General features: G+C 40.7%; 1 pseudogene; it reads right to left on the bottom strand.

Annotated features, from left to right (window-relative positions):
- Positions 1-3,180: 3,180 nt before the first annotated feature.
- LOC104427574 lies at positions 3,181-10,083 on the bottom strand (annotated as a pseudogene).
- Positions 10,084-17,903: the final 7,820 nt, after the last annotated feature.

Genomic DNA, 17,903 nt, shown 5'->3' with positions numbered 1-17,903 from the left:
TGAATGGTCTAGTTTATCAAGGTCGACTAATTTCTAGACCAATGAAAGTCAACAAACTATTGTGTGGACTTTCAAAGGACTAGAATCATGTGAAGACTTCAATTAGAGAAACTCAAAGGATCACGCCTCTATCAGTTGACGAACTAATAGGCATGCTTCAATCATGCGAAGTGGAGCAGATCAATGATGAAGAAGATCATAAATGTAAGAAATTAATTGCTTTAAAGTCTAATATTGATTTTGGTAATACAGATTCATATGATGATATGGACGATGAGGAGCTGGCCCTTATGATAAAGAAATTCAGAAAATTAAATAGAAAGGAAAGAAGATTAAATTGGAAGAAGCAAAGCACACAGAATTCCTAGAAGAGACTAACGGAGGACATTGAAACTAACAAGAATGATACATGCTTCAAGCGTAAGAAAAATGGGCATATCAGACCAAACTGTCCTTTGTTGAAAAAGAAGAAAGGAAAATATGAGAAGTACAAGCAAACTCTTAAAGCAAAAACCTGGAGTGATGCCGTATGTGAAGGAAGTGAATAAGAATTTGCGAACATATGTCTGATAGCTCATTCGAAATCAAACTCAGAATTAGAAACAGCCATTGATTCAAATTCTAACAAAAAAATCGAGGTTAGTCACTTAGAAATTCCTATTAAAGTTTCTATGTATATAGATGAACTTTGCATCAATCTTAAATCCTCTCTTAAAAGGATTTCCAAACTAAAAAATGAGAATTCTAAGCTCGGGAAATAGGAAGTTTCTTGAAAAAAAAAGGTTTGAAAATCTGAAAAGAAGCTTTGACGATTTGAAATAAAATTATGATTCTCTTTCAAAAGAAAATGTTATTTTGAAGAGGGAGGTTTCGAATATTTCAAAAAGGTTTGCAAAAATATTAGAAAAATTAGGGAAAATACTTACAGCTCAAACACCCTATTTTAATAAATCTAATATGGGTATGAATAATGATACTATTCTTTTAATTGATTTTCCTAAAGTAAACTAGAGACTTAGACAAAAACCTTTAAAGACATTTTACAAAAATCATTTTTAAAAAGTGTTTGTAAAACTTGTTGGCCGAAGTGCTCTCAGATGTTCTAAGTGTAATAGCTCAGAACATTTTGAGAATGAATGTCCCAAAGTTTGGAGACCAATTAAGAGAGATTGGGCAAAAACTGTTTTTCACACTAACACTTTTGGATCCAAGAAAATCTGGATACCAAAGAAAATTTGAGTTTTTCTATTGATTGCGGGTCACTATTAAAAGAAAAGTCAAATGGTATTTGGATAGCAGGAGACTCTAGTTGCTTCAAGAAGCTTGAAAGACTAAAATGAGGAAAATTTTTGTTTGGTGGAAACAGCAAAGGGAAGATTATAGGATATGAAACAATGAAGATTGGAAGTCTAATTATCAATAATGTTTCCCTAGTGAAAGGTTTAAATTACAACGTTCTGAGTAAAAGTCAGTTTTGTGATACAGGGTTCAAAATAAACTTTAAAGAAGGCATTTGTTCTAGAATTAGTCAAGATTTCTCTCAATCCTTTACTTGGTGAAGGCATGGCAACAAATACCTTTTGGACATAAATCCAGAAAATCAGTGCCTTATTTATATTCAAGATGAAGCAAGTCTCTGGCACCAAAAGCTTGGTCATGTAAATATGAAGTAGATTGTCAAAATTTCTTCTAAGCTGGTTTGAGGGCTTCCTAATTTGGTTTATCAAAAGTCTGAGTTATGCACTCCCTATGTCTTAGGAAAACAAGTCAGAAGTTCTTTTAAACTAGTAAATCGGGTTTCTACAAGTTGCGTTTTGCAGCTTCTTCATATGGATCTTTTTGGGCCAACAAGAACTTAGAGTCTTAGCAGAAAGAAGTATTGTCTAGTAATCGTGGATGATTATTCATTCACTTCGGTATTCTTTTTGGCAAACAAGTCTGAAACTTTTTCATATTTTTCAAACTTTGCCAATAAAGTTCAGAACGAGAAAGGTTATGCTATTTCAATCATAAGAACAGATCATGGAGGTGAATTTGAAAATCAAGATTTTGCAAACTTCTGTAATGAATCTGACTTTCAACATGTTTTCTCTTTTTCATACACTCTAGAACAAAATAGGATTGTGGAAAGGAAAAAAAAATATTTATAGGAGATGGCTAGAACTCTATTGATAGAAAACAAAATTTCATCTCGATTTTGGGCAGGAGTACTTTCTACTGCCTGTTATATAATCAACAGAGTGTTTTTAAGACATATTCTAAAGAAGACTCCCTATGAAGTATATAAAGGGAAGAAGCTAAATGTTTCCCACTTTTATGTCTTTGGTTGTAAGTGCTTTATTTTGAAGAATGCAAATGATCGATCTGGAAAGTTCGAGGAAAAATCATATGAAGATTTTTTTTTTTTTTTTTGGCTATTTGACGTCAAGCAAAGCTTATAGGGTCTTTAACAAGAAGACTCAATCTGTAAAAGAATCTATGAACATCGGATTTCAGGATTATATGCAGAATCAACCATATCAAATTCAACTTGAAGAGCCTGAACACCAGACTTAACAAAGTCTATTTCCCCCAAAGAGGTTCAGTCTTCTGGTGTACAGCAACAAGCAAAATAAGAATATTCAAAGGAAACAGCGGATGAACATATTCTCAAATCAAATAGCAACTGAAAGCTCAAATCAAATAGCAACTGGAAGCACAAATCAAGTCATCCCAAAGAACTTATCATTAGTAAAATTGATGAAGGAATACGCATCAGATCCAAAGGAAAAGAAGATTCCAGTGCATTAGCACTAGTTTCTGAGATAGAACCAAAAAAAGTAGAAGAAGCATTGTCTGATGAAAGCTAGATAGAAGCTATGTAGGAAGAACTCAAACAATTTAGCACCAATGATGTGTGGGAACTGTGGCGACCCTAGGTTGTATGGACCCGCTGCAATTGAAATGGTATCAGAGTGACATGTTATTAGGAAAAGTGAATGGTAAGTGAACTGTGGTGACCCTAATCGGATCGGGGGCCGTCGAGGGGTGCCACACTTCCCCAACAGAAGTGACAATCCTGAGACTTTGGCAATTCCAAACTCTCCACCTTCCCTCGATTTTTCCGTTGTTTTCACTATTCTCTGTCCAGACTTCTACATCATTAGATAACTCATGCCCTCCCAGTCTCGTCATTCTAGTTCATTCTCTCACTCCTAGAATGGTCACCTTATTAGTTACCCATTTCTCAATCAGAGCAAAATCCCCATTAACAACTTCTAATCTAACAACAACACCATTACCTGTTCTCTCACAATAAAACTTCACCAGAGTCCACTTATTTCCTTACCCTCCCATTTCAACGTCCTCTCCGTCATCCAAGAACACTTGTCTTGAGCTATCCTCATTTCCATCAACCACAACTAACAGCTCCAATAGCGTTCTCCGAGCTACGTTTGTAGTCATGGCCTCTCCTTGCATCGCCAATATATTACCTTCCCTTACATGCCCTTACATGCACTTGAGGATGATCAGGCGGCGCATGGAGCATTACATTCATTCCTGAAACTATACTCACCAAATTTGAGTAATTGAACAGATCAAACCAATTTCCACTTGGAAAATAAGCATCCATAGTTTGGACACCTGATTTGAGTACAGGAGTCACCATCACACCCTTCCCAATTAAGAACTGGGAATTGACATTATAAGTCATTGTATCCTCAGGGAATGAGAAAAATAGGGGCCGGGCAATGGGTATCCCCTTTCTATTTGCCCCATACATCAAGGTATACAAGTATGGGAGCAAGCGATAATGAAGCCCGAGCACCTTCCTGGCGGATGCAACGACCGATTCCCAAAGATAGAGCTCTTGATGAATAGTATCGTTATCAGAGTGGTCTCTTGCATAGGGATAAAAAGCCCCAAGCTGCATCAATAAAAGCTCAAAGATAAGTGGCGCTTAAATGTGTATTATGAGAAATGTGTATTATGGGAAAACATGATTTAAACCTTTATTCAGTCACTACTTGATATGAAACAAGTAGAAGATTGAGATATATTGAACATAACATGGATTATAAATGCAAAAGATGCATGAACTTACTCACCCTAAGGAACATTTCCATAGGTTATAGCTTATTTCTGTCTTCAAGAGGTAGGTTCCACCACCCCCCTTCCCCCTACCCCCCAACACAAGAATAAAAATAAAAATGATCAACTCCTATATGGGAATACTAAACTCTGAAAAAGCTTAAGGCGACTCGGTTGCAAAGCTCTTTAGTTAATATAGATTAAGAGAAGGCACAAAAGATATATACCTAAATCCATCTATTGCAGAGTTCTTCGGTTGTGTTCTGAGAGAAATCGCATATATCAGCTCCTACCGTTGGAATTCCAAAGAGCCCAAAATTTAAAATTGCAGGAATTGAGTAAGCCAGGTCATTCCATGTGGTGGCATTGTCTCCAGTCTAGTGTGCAGTGTGCTTGCCAGAGCTCACAAAAGTTGATCTCAAGAGAATGAATGGCCTTTTGCCAGTTGCAACTAAGGCCTTGTTTGTTGCTCTGGCTTCCAGGAGTCCGTAGAGGTTATGAGCATTGTAATATGAAATATTACCAAAATGATACGACGTTGCAGGAGTAGTTTTGTTGTTCATGGGCCGATGAACTCCTGAATTGTTGACTTTGTAGGGAGGATTGTCAAGAGTGGAAGGAAGAGGTGGAGAAGTTATGAAGTTGGACAACTCATTCATGTCGATCCATAGGCCATCAAATGGAAGGACATCATGAAACCTCTCTATCTCACCACCCCAATAACTCTCGCTAGATGGGTGAAGGAAGTCAGGGAAGTACACTGGCCCTGGCCAAACAACCCCTAAATATGGCACTCCCTCATGTTTGATGAAGATGTCAGCTTGCATCCCCCTGACATAGGCTCCATATGTCTCATTCACACTAATGCCTGTCAAAGATCACCCAATCAAAGGGAAAGAAGTATTATGATGGCAACTTCAAATATCACCCAATCAAAGTGACCAAGTTTCAACCACAAGCATTTCCCCGCTACCATACCCGGATCAAGTATCAGGACATATTTTTGACCATTCTTGTGAATGCTACTGACGACTTCTTTCATCTTTTCCATTGGAAAATTGATAGGGTCAAGAGTGAAGTCTTGTAAGCATCCATGTAATCAATGTCGTTCCACATAACTTCCAGTGGAATATGAGCTTTTGCATAACCAGCTACCACGCGCTCTAGGTCTGCAACATTCTTGTAACCATACCGGCATTGATGAAATCCTAGAAAGTAAATCACGGATACATTATCAGTAGAGCTACATTCCAAACCTGTTAAGTAAAAAGTGCAGAAGAAGTTATCTACCGTGAATCAAACTCTATAACTGTTCTACATCTAGCCATATACCAGGAAAGCGATGATGTTTCTCGAACATCAGTGAGTGAGAGTGGTAGGATCAGCTGGAGGCTGGGAAGCAGTGGTTTTCAAAGGAAAATAACATGCAATGTCTCTGATTATTGTTCCCTATTGAGCATAACATACACAATTTATTGATTAATCAGTCAAATAGCGTCGACTAGTGTACCAGGAAAGCAACTACGTTTCTTGGACATCAGTGAGCATTGTGGTAGGATCAACTGGGGGTCGGGAAACATGCAAAATCTGACTAGTGTCATCGCCCTGAGAGGATAAACTCATAAAGCAAGTCAAGGGCAATAAACTCAGAATCTTCAATTCCATTCTCTCTATATTATATGCTACCACCACATAATTCTGCTCAAAATCTCGCATTTATTGCAGAATAAGCTACAGAAGCTGAAGCACAGTAGTGGAATCAAATTCATCAAAATGTCAGCATCAACGGTCGAAAGCAACTCACGAAAACTAGCATACCGAAGGACCAGTATGGCATCGGAGTCGGCCAGCCAATGAGCTCGGTGTACTGCTCCATGACTGCCTCCGGCGATGGCCCGGGGAAGAAATACAAATCCAACACCCCACCGATCACCTTGTAAGTTATCCTATCGCCAGTGTACACCACGTCCATGCCATTACTGTTCAGTAACAGAACGCCGTGGCTCGTGCCCGCCCCAACTCCTCCTCCACCGCAGTGGCGGCCCACAGATGACCTGACGTCCATGTAAAACGTATGCGACCCATACAGGTTGACATTGAGGGTCGAACTGAGGATGTCGGCGTTCCAGAGAGTAAGGGTTTGGTTGGGCTGGAGCCGGAGCGATGGCTTTGTGTGCTCTTCGATACCGTAGAGGGAGGAGCGGCCGGGAGGGAGGGAGGAGGAGAGCTGGAGGTACTGGTCCTTGAAGACGAGGAAGGCCGAGGGGTCGGAATCGGAGGTGTCGAAGAGGATGTCGCCGGAGGAGCGGCGGGAGACGGAGAATGAGAAGGGGGTGGTGTTGCGGAGGGCGAAGACAAGGTCGGAGGAGGCGGCGGCGGAGAGGCAGCATTGGGAGTGGCAGAGCGACAGCGGCGGAGCTAGGGTTTGTTCGGGGAGACAGCGGTGGGGAGGGGAGGGAGATCGGCGAGGGGTGAGGTTGGCGGGGCTTCCCATCGGCGGTGGTCGGCGTCTGTGATTCGGACTCGAAGACGACCGCCCGCTTCGAAGCTGGAAGGAGACCCATGATGACGTAAGCCAAAGTTGGATAGTTTGCATGGACAGCCCAAAAAAGGCATACAATAAATTAATTTACTAGATTTACATATCTACATATATACTGTTTTAATTGTTAAAATTACTCTCGATTGATTCTTTTTTCTTTTACCAGTATCATTAACTATTATAAATATAGTGTCCATGGATAATGTGCCATATGGTCAAATTTGATCTCGTCTATATGAAATAGTATTAAAATTTGCTTATTTTTTTATTTTTGCAACAACCTTCTTTAAAAAAAATCAAATTTCAAAATATTTCTCCTTTCACACTTATATAATACACGCTAGATATTGTCATTGTGTATTCAATAATTTATTTTTGTTTCTTTTGTCGACAATTAGAAATTTCGCAATGTAGTGATTTCATTAAATTTTTAAGATAATAATAGCAAGAGTACCATAACTTTTGTATGGCACTCACCTAAGTATATAATTTCCTTCTCTTTTTTACTCATATAAGTGTCAGTGGAGTAGAATCAATCATTTAAGTGTGAATGCTATGCTTTTTTTTTTTTATAAAGTGATTTAAAAAAAATAATTTTTTTTTTTCTGTGCACTGACCAAAGGCCTTGGTTGGTGGGGCCACAATGGCTCTAGTGAGGCCATCATCAGTTACAAGTGAGGGCCTTCATGGCAAGGTCTCTTCGCTCGCAGTTGGCTGGGTTGCGAAGGCTCCCACCCAAATTTGGCTCACTATCGACGAGGTCTTGATGACCTTACCTAGGGCCATCCTAGCCTCATCAAGCAAGGTCACGAAGGCCCTCGTTAGATTGGGGTGAGGCTAACAGCGGATTTTCTAGCAAGATAAAATTACAAAAATTATCCATGTTAATATCAACGATGCCATGAAGACAATTGATGCCCATCTTAAATTTTTCGGCAAAGCAAATCTTTAATAGCACTTAAGTAATTGAAAAAAAAAAATTAATATGAGTGCCATACGAAAATTATGATACTTTTACTATTCTTATCCCCAAATTTTCTTGCAAATATGTACCATAAACATTGCTAACATAAGATAAGAGTTCTAATTTAGTGATTGACTCCAAACCGTTGCACTTATCAATTATGCCTTCTATCCTTATTGGCTTGGGCCCCTACAATCCTAAGAGAAAACCTGCTTCCAGCTTTAGAGTGTGTTTAGTTTGGCATTGTCAATGCCCTTTAGGGCTCCGAAGTCTCTTAGGATAGATGCAAATGACATTTGGGGCCCCTTTGGTAATCGGCCAAATAGTGCCGGATTTTATTCTTTTGTTCCTGGGAGTAGTTTTGGAATAGAATTGTGTTTGGTAAAATTTTTGTTCTCGGGAACAAAAAAATAGAATTTTTGTTCCCGGAAGTATATTTGAAACAGAATCAAGAATTAAAAAAAAAAAAGTTGATTCTCATTCCCGGTAACAAATCTAATAATCAAGCCATTTTCTTCTTCCCTTTTCTTCTTCTTCATCTACCGCCATTACCACGGTTACCGTCTGCCGCCCACCGCCACCGGTCACCGACAACCAGTCTAGTGAGCTTGCCGAAGTCTCACCAGGCCAAGGCGAGGTCCGGCGAGCTCGCCGGAGGCGGGCCTTGCCCAACCTCGGCGAAGCTCCCTAGCCTTGGCAAGGCTTGCCTCGACCCCACCGGTGGCCGGGCTCGCCTAGCCCCGACGAGGCCGCCCTGGCCACCGGCGAGGCTCGGCCGATGAGGGCCGACCTCACCAAGGGCTGGCGATGCTCCTGTGAGGTCTCCAAGCGATCGGCCACTTGAAAAAGAAGAAAGGAAAAAAAAAAAAGAAGAAAAAGGAAAAAAAAAAAAAAGGTAATGAAATTATTTTAAAATTAAAAGAAAATGATTTGGAGTAGAAATTTTGAGCATAGTACCAAACGCAATTATATTCCATAATCAGAAATTTTGGACAGTTACCAAACGGTTTAAAATGTTTAGAAATTGTTCCCAGAAACAGAATTAAAAATAATTATTTCTGATCAGAAATTGTTCCAAAGAACATAATCGTTACCAAACGCATTATTGAAAAACTTTTTGAAGTGCTTCGAAGAAATACGATTGCATTTCCAAAGCCTCTAAAGGCCTTTGGCTTAAAGTATGTTAGAAAGTACTTCGAAGTATCATATGTCTAGATTGCAAATACAAGTTTTTCTTCTAAATTATCTCTCGCTCAACTTTCATGATTTTGAAAATTTCACTTAATGCAACCTCATCGATAAGGAATCAGGCCATCAATGAGGAGCTAGCTATCGAACAATGATGCTTGGGTCACCAGCCGCTGGTGGTTGGCCAGCGACAAATTTGGCTTGCTGACAAATAATTTGAGAGTTTTTTTTTTTAATTTAAATAGCAAAAATCCCTTATAAAATGTAATTTTTTATTAGATGACATTAAAATCGAAGTTGTTTCCCAATATGTTTTTAGAATACACTCCACCAAACACTATTTACATTTCAAAAAACCCTTTAATCCAAAAGCTTTTACATTTTCCCAAAAACATCACTCCAAAACTAAACCAAATGCACCCAATCTAGGTCTAGCACGAATATTCAATGTAATTTATGTTATGGGTAGATTTATCAAATTGGTGGATCGGGTTAGGTATGATGAGTTGAGTCGAAAATAATTCTACCGCATGTAATGCAAATTTAATGATCTATATTTAAACCTGATTCATATTAGTAAAATACTTTCGTATTTAATTAAATATAGGAAACTCCTACCCAAACTAATGTAAGAGAAGCGAGTGTAAGATTAAGTAAATGTGAGAGAAAGTAAAGAGAGATTCATAGAATACAATTGAGTTGGATATAAATAAGTTGTGGACTCATTATCATATTATTTTGGACTTTACAATTTTAAACTCATTGAATCATAAGTGAGTTTAGAAATGAGTTAAGAAACGAGTTAAGAAACGGTCTAGTACCCACTTTGACAGGTCTTAGTTATGAATGGGCTTATGTAATGCCACAGGCCCGATCTTCAGGCCCGGCATTTCCCCACTCCTATCACTTCTACCCCGTTATGAGCACGGTTTTTCTCGACGTTAGTTTCTACTCTTTTTGCAGATCCTTCACGATCGGATAATGTTTTTCCAGAGAGAAAAGCCACTCTCACCGGACGCTCAACTTACAGAGCTACTACTACTGGCTCAGCATTTCGGGAAAAGGATGATGAAAAAAAAAAAAAAAGAGAGAAAAGGACTTTATCTTAGCAATAGCAGATCGACAAATTCCGATATACACATGTATATTGTTCTGACCTGGCAACAAGGCGGAGATTCTCGACGTCCGGGCCGTAGACTGAGGTCCCGTTGATGAGGCGGAGCTCGGCAGTCAACGTGGTTCCCGACGGGTCAATGGCAGCGGACTCGACCGTGTACCCGTACCCAATGACACCGGGTTGTCCCCTCGCCTTCTCCATCCGATGGAGATGACAGCAGGCACAAGATGATCAAGGGGAAGAGGGAAAGGAGACGGCGGCAGCAGCGGCCGCCATGGCAGTCTCCGTTGCTCCCCATGTTCTTGGTGGGGATCAGAAGAAGAGAACGAAGAAGCTCATGACATATTTAGAGAGAGAGAGAGAGAATGTGGGGTGAGCTTCAGCTTCATTCGCCGGCCCGCCACGGGGTAAAAGTGAAGACGACGAGAAGTGTAGTTTTCTTTGGGGCAAATTGGGCACGGAAGACTAAAAATTTGATTGTTTTGTCGGCAGCTGCTCACGTGCTTCTCACGTGCTTATCAATTTCATTTCGCTCTCGTGCTTTTTTATTTTTATTTTTAAATTGTTCTATTTTCCCAAAGTGCAGGAATACTTGCGCCCTTGCTCGCTTACCGATCGTCTGGTCTCCGCGTATCGGTTGGCGCGATCGATGAGTGAAACCGATGTAAATGCCATTTTTATACATGGTCTTCAAAATGAGAGTTTTCGAATTTCTAATTTTGTTCTTAGATTTTTTTTTTAATCTGAAATACGATTACTATTATATTTACTTAGCTAAGTTATGAGGAAATACATCAAGAGCATTGGTGCATAATAAGTCTAATAGAGCGGGTGGAGGATTAGACAACCAATTAGATGGAAGATAATTTAAACGACATGCTTTGGCAATCCAATCTGCTGACCGGTTTACAGCTCTGTTGCAATGGGCCAGGGAAATATTCTAGAACTTCTTCAACCTATTTTGGGCCCGGTCCATGAGGAGCTTCACTTGCCAGTTCAACTCTGTCGAAGATCTTACTGCTTGCATGAGTGGGAGACAGTCAGACTGTACTTCCAAAGGGAGTTCCGCTCGGTTAGAGAGTAGATCTAGGGTTTCGAGGAGAGCAAGAACTTCCGCCTGTACAGCCGAAGAAGCATCCATGATTTTCGCAAAGCCATCAACAAGACAACCTCTGGACTCCTTGTAGATGCACGCGATTGTTGCTCTGCTTTCGCCCGGTTGCAGGCCTTCTTCGATCGCTGCTTCCGCTTCGCTGTGTTGGGCAAAGGAGGCATCTACATTGATTTTTAGTGTGTCGGGAGGAGGGGGTTGCCATCTAGCAAGTGATGTTTCCTTCCTCTATTCAATTTCTTGTAGATGGTTCAAGAATCTGAGGTTGTCAAACAGAGCATTCACCTAGATTAATGTGTGCTGCGGGTACAGGGGGTAGTGGCCGAAAATATGCTGATTTCGGTCCTTCCAAATACTCTAGAGCAGAACAGCAACTTGGTCGAACTTCTTGGTGTGTGTCGGGTTGGTTTTAAGCTTATATAGCTAGTAATCAAACCGTGTTAACCCAAATCTGGATATTTTAATTTGCAGGGGTGCGGCTCTCCATATTTGAGCTGTCCATGGGCAGAGTAGTAGGATGTGTTCGGTGGTTCCAACTTCCATATGGCAAATGGAGCATAAGGGATCAGGTACTATCTTCCTTCTGTATAGATTCTCCCTTGGAGGTAGCGCATTATGACATGCTTTCCATAGAAAGAGTATGATTTTAGGTAGGGTTTGAGAATGCCAAATGTATTTCCAGAGAGCTGGATTTGTTTGATGCGATGAAGTTGCTGTTGTGGTATATGCACTAGTTGGGTTCTCTCTTGCAGTAAAATAGCCACTTTTCGCTGAATAAATACCAGATTTAGTATTCATCCAGACCATCTTGTTTGTTGAATTGGGCAAACCAATTGGGGTAGCGAGTGTTTCCCTCACAACTCTTTCATCAAACATCGACTCCACCTTCTCTGCCTTCCATTATCCAGTCCCTTGATCTATGAGTTCTGCCACTTGAACTGGTTCATTTCTAGTTGCTGGGCCGCCTATAGGGCCACTCTTTAACCATTTGTCCTCTCTTATTGAGATGTCTTTTCCATTTCCTACTGAGTACATAATATGTGGAAAGATAGATTCTCTTCCCCCGAGTTATACTTTGCCAACCCCATGAAGGACGAGATCCTTTTCTAGCTTTCCAGAATTCACCTTGTGGATAATACAAACCCTTCATTACTTTACTCAACAGAGACTGAGGATTTTGTGAGATGCGCCATGCTTGTTTCCTCAACATAGCTGTATTGAAAGCGATTAGATCTTTAAAGCCTAGGCCCCCCTCATCCTTTCTGAGTTTCAAGGATTCTCATTTCTTCCAATGTATGCCAGCATGCCTACTATTCGTTTTCCACCAGAAATTAGTGATCCTCATCTCAATAGCTTTGCAAATAGAAACTGGACCTTGAAGATGGACATAGCATATTGAGGGATAGCATGTACCACTGATTTGATTAAAATCTCCTTCCCCGCTTTTGATAACAAACTTTCCTTCCAGCTTTCTAACTTCCTGTTCACACTCGCTAGGATCCAAGCAAACATATCTTTATTTGAGGTGCCACAATCTGAGGGAATTCCTAAGTATTTCCCTGTTTTCTCAATCTCTGGGACTCTCAATTTGGTGGCCATGTTCCTTCTCAAAGTAGCAGGGCAGAATTTGCTAAAATATATGCCTGATTTATTGAGATTAATGGCCTGACCAAAAGCGAAGCAATATTCATGTAGGATAGCCGCCAGATTTTGACATTCTAAGGTTTTGCCATTGAGGAAGAAAATAGAATCATCCGCAAATAACAAATGTGAAAGAGTAGGGCAGCTATTGTTCATCTTAATTCCTCTAAGTGTGCCATCAGCTACTGCTTTTTTCATCATGGAAGTTAGAACATTGGCCACAATTATAGAAAGATATGGGGATAGTGGGTCACCTTGGCGAATCCCTCTTGTTGGCTTGAAAGAAGGAAGGAACTCCCCATTAAAATTTACATTGAATGTAACTGTTGAAACACACTGCATCACCCATTGTACCCATTGTTCGCAGAATCTCATTTTAGTTAAGCATGCTCTGAGGAAATCCCATTCAATTTGATCATACGCCTTCTGCATATCTAGTTTTAGGACTACTTGAAACTTCTTTTTCCTCTCCCAAGTTCGTAATCTGTGTAGAACCTCCTGTACAATCAGTATATCATCTTGTATTTTCCTGCCCCCCACAAAAGCACTCTGTTCTTCTGCAATAAGGTGTGGTAACAGAGGTTTCAATATGTTAGACAACACTTTTGAGATGATTTTATAAATAAAATTACAAAGGCTAATGGGGCGGAACTGTTCCAACTTTTCTAGATTTGGGATTTTAGGAATGAGGGTTATAAGTGTTCTATTCAGGTTAGGATTAAGGTAACCAGTAGCGAAGAAATGTTGTATTTCTATCAGAATGTCCTGGCAAATGTCTGGCCAATGCTTTCTGAAAAAAAAGTCCATGCATGCCTTCTGGTTTAGGAGCTTTATGGACTCCTAATTGTTGCATAGCTGTCGTGATCTCCTTCATACTAACAAATTCTACCAAGCATTGATTCATTCTCGCATCTATTGAAGCTGGGATTTGTTGTAGAAGGGGCTGAAAATCTCGAGGCCCCACTGACTCGTATAACTTTTGAAAATATGTGCCCGTCATCTCTTTTAACTGCTATTCCTCGCGCACCCAAACATCTTCGGTATTTTTTAGCAATGAAATTTTGTTTCTGGTTCTCCTCTGAATGGTTATGGCATGGAAGAATTTGGTATTTTATCCCCCCCCATTTTAACCAAATAATTCTTGACCTCATTCCCAGTACATTTCTTCTTGTCTCCACAACTGGTCAAGTTCTTTTATTAATTCCTTTGCTGCCTTGCTTTCTTGAGATACTCATGTGTTGTTCATTAAGTGTTGCAGTTCACTATTCAACCAAGTAATCATCTTTTTGGCATTGGTAAATTTGTTTTGACTCCATTCTAGTAGTTTTTTTGACACAACCTGCAGTTTTTCCACCACATTAAGCTGTTAAAAGGCAGATCCTACCCAAGTGTCCCTGACAAGATTCACACATTCCTCCTCCTCTGACCAGAAGGCTTCGTATTTAAAGTTCTTCCCCTTCCTTTTCTTCAGTGGGCTCATCGAAAGAATGATTGGGGTGTGATCAGAACAAATGGATGGTAAGGCTATACATTCTGCTGTGGGATAGGTAATGCGCCATTCTGAACTACATAACACTCTATCTAAACGCTTCTTGACTAGATTTTCCCCTTCTCTGTTATTTGTCCAGGTAAAGGAACACCCCTTACATTCCAAATCCAGTAGAGAGCATTGATGCAGGAAGTCTCTGAATGCTGTAAGCCAGTAAGTTTCTACTCTTTTCTTACCTACTTTCTCCCAGTGATATAGGATTTCATTAAAATCGCCCATACACAACCAAGGTAAATGATAGCGTAGACTTTCTCTATGAATATTCTCCCATAACCTAATTCTCTCCTAAAATTCATTCGGAGCATGTGTAAAGGTGATGTGCATACGCTGGTTGTTTGCTTGTAGTTGGCATTGAGTGAATATAACATTTTCCGTAAAAGAATCAATGGAAAGAAGTACATGGTCATCCCAAAAAATTGCTAAACCCCTGTTGTACCTTTTGGATTCACTAAGAAACAGTGCTGGAAATTAAGTCTCCTCCATAATTTTAACACATTTTGCTCCTGATTTTGTCTCCATAATAAAGATAATATTGGGCCTTTCCTAAGTCATTAGGACTCTCAAAGCTTGAATTGTCAAGGGAGTGCCCAGCCCTTGACAATTCTAGCTTAAAATCTTCATGGATGGGTCGGTGGCTTATTAGGGCTAGCCACCAAAGCCCACTGATCAGACTTGTTTGCCACATGGATAGGAGTTTCCACTAGCTGAGTGGTGTCAACCGCTGCTGCCTTAGATGTTTGAGCACCATAAGGACAGAATCTTTTTCCTTTTTTTGAGGATGAAAGTTTGGTACTCTTTGTTTTATCTCTGTTCATTCCTTGCCCTGCAAAGTGGTCAATCATTTCTGCTTCATATTCCTTCATCTATTCCTCATATAGCACCATAACAGATTCCTCATCAAGGCAGCTACTTCCTCATTTCTGAGGGCCCTTCTCCTCTATGATTACTAGTGTTTGAGAAGGAAATGTATGGTTGCATTCCTTAGAGCGTGAGTTTTCTGCACTATCCAGCTTGCCCAGTTGTTGAGTTTTCTGCATATGCTGATCATGTTGCTGCTGTTCTATTTCAGGGACCGGTGAGATGGGGGTTTCGGGCATAGTCTCCTCTCCTTCTTGTTGAAACTCTTGTTTACCATAAAATATTTTCCCATAAGGACTAAGCTCCCGTGCTTCCGCTCTTAGCCAATGTCCAAATCGACCTAGTAAGTTCTCTGCTAGCCTTGACTCCTCATATGGTATTTCTTTACATAAAGTAGCATAGTGCCCAATTCTCCCACATGAATAACAATAGTGTGGAAGCCTTTTATAGTTGAACTCTACCCACAAACTTTTGTTATCAAGATTCACCAGGACTCCAGTTTTGAGAGGGTTTTCCAAATTCAGCTTAACTCTGGCCCTACCAACCTTATAATTATTGTTCCCTTTTGCTTCTAATTTCACCTCCACTACATCTCCAATTTTTTATGCAATTTCCTGAACAACTTCATATGTAACTCTCCCAAAAGGGAGGCCAAAGAGATTCACCCAGAAATCACAGTGATTAAAGTCATAACAAATATCAAGGGTGTCGGGGTCTCACTACTTTAGGACTAATAAATTACTTGAAAATGACCATGGCCCAACATCTAATATCCGTTGTTTTTCAGCCTTCGATTGGAAAGAGAAGGACTAATATCCAGGCTCAATCATAGCACAGGTGAAATTTTCATTCCACCAAACTTTTTTCATTGTACTGATAAATGCATTAAAATTCACATTAGGCTTATTAAAGAACTTCCCATACAACGTTTTCCGGCATGCTAGTAGATTTTCTTCAGAAATTTCACTTGGAATATCTACCACATCTTCCTCGGACCAGAGATTGCCCAGACTTTTGTAGAGGGCCACCAACCTACGCTCTTCGTCATACTAATTTGCCATCTTCCTGTCTACAAAAACAATACCAAGAACCGTGAAAATAAGCTGGTATAATTCTTTTGGAACCAGTCGATATGGGGAACGAAGCCGAAAGTGGATGAAGGGAGCTCTGTTTCTGCAAATGAAGGCAGAATGGAGTTGGCACCGGAAGGATGAAGATGGTGGGTGGGGCGAACAGCAATGGTGTTTACTACAGATCGGGAGAGTGAGCTCGCCACAGAGGTGATGGTGAGATGATGGATTTTAGGGTTAGGGTTTTTCACCAACAATGTACTCTAAATCGTTGATACTAGGACAAAAGAGAAGATGATTGAAGGATTGAGGGGAGGAAGGGTTTCAAAGCTGCAAATTCTAGACCTACCCAAATGGTAGGAGGGTACTACTCAGTTGGTAGAGAGGGATCTCCATTGTCGGAGAGGAAAACTTTCCTTTATACGCCAAGCACATAAAGGGGGTGTTTGGTTCAGCTTTCCCAAGGGGCTTTGAGCCCCCAAAGCCCCTTGGGAAAAATTTAAGGGTGTTTGGTTTGGCTTTCAAAGGCTACTTGGCAAAATGCTTACCTTTGGAATGTTGAAAGCCTAAAGCAGGTGGGGACCTGCTTTGGGCATTTAAGCATTCTCGGCATGCTGATGGGAGGATTAAATTTTTTTTGCTTATTGTCCATTTTACCCTCAAAATTTTGTTAAAAGTCCAATTTTACCCTACCCCAAAACAAAACCCTACCTTTCTTGACTCGACGCTCTTTCCTCTCCTCTGTTCTACAATCCATCACGCGAAGCTTTTTTCTTTTCGTCGATTCTCGCAGCATCCGCTCTCGCCGATTCTTTTTCTCTCCTCTCTCTTCTACCTGGTATGCCTCTCTCTCTCTCTCTCTCTCTCTCTCTCTCTCTCTCTTCCTCCCTCTTTACTTCCTTTTCGTCGCTGGATGGTAAACGAATATGCCTATTATCGGTCTTCTCGGTTTGTTCCCTCTCTCTCTCTCTCTCTCTCTCGCACACCCGATCCCTCTCTCTTTTCTCCCCCTGTTCTTGTTCGTCCATTCGGGTGTTTGTTCAATTTCGATTCGTGGGTATGATCCTATTTTTCTTGGGTCTGCACCGGAACCGCGTGATTGGGGTCGGACCGGCGTTGTCAGTGCGTTTGGAATTCAATTGATCTAGGATTGTTGCAGTTTTTCGATTCTTGAATTTCACACAAGGTTCGGTGTGCGATGGGTGTGTGCTTGGTGGAGTTTGCTAGCTGAATTTCAGGCTCTTTCGTTCTGTTATGTGCCAACTTGTTTCTCTTAGGAACGCATGACTGGAGAAGGCGAGGACGAGTTGCTGTGTGGCGCCGAGTCCGGGTGGGTCGAAGCTCGGACGTGGTGCGATCACTTGGCCTCCCTGTGCTTCGATCTCGTTCACATTCCCACCCCCAACACACCTTGCAATAGGTTGGTCTACAATCTTGCTTGCTTTGATTGATGCTTTGTTATGGATTTTTGTGCCCTATCGAATGGTGGGTTCGGTTTCACCACCTTTCATCATGGTAGCTATAAATTGTTATAGCTGGAAGACAACGCATAGTAGAATTGAATGAGTGATAGTTCGATGTCCTGTGTTGTAGAGCAAGAGGGGTTTTGATCCCTTCCTCACGCATAGATGAATGCATAAGTTGTTAGACGCTTTTAATGTCACTTTCTAGGTACCTCTCTCACTTAAGGAAAATTGTGTGCTCCTCCATGTTGTGACCGCTGTTTGGAAAACTGGATTGTCTGTGCTGTGATGAGAGGGACTTCGAAAATTCCCTTGTAGGCATTGACCAT

Source organism: Eucalyptus grandis, chromosome 5 (assembly GCF_016545825.1).
Source record: "Eucalyptus grandis isolate ANBG69807.140 chromosome 5, ASM1654582v1, whole genome shotgun sequence".
In the NCBI taxonomy this organism is placed as follows: domain Eukaryota; kingdom Viridiplantae; phylum Streptophyta; class Magnoliopsida; order Myrtales; family Myrtaceae; genus Eucalyptus; species Eucalyptus grandis.
Note: the sequence above shows the minus strand (reverse complement) of the source record. Positions and strands in the feature narration are given on the sequence as shown.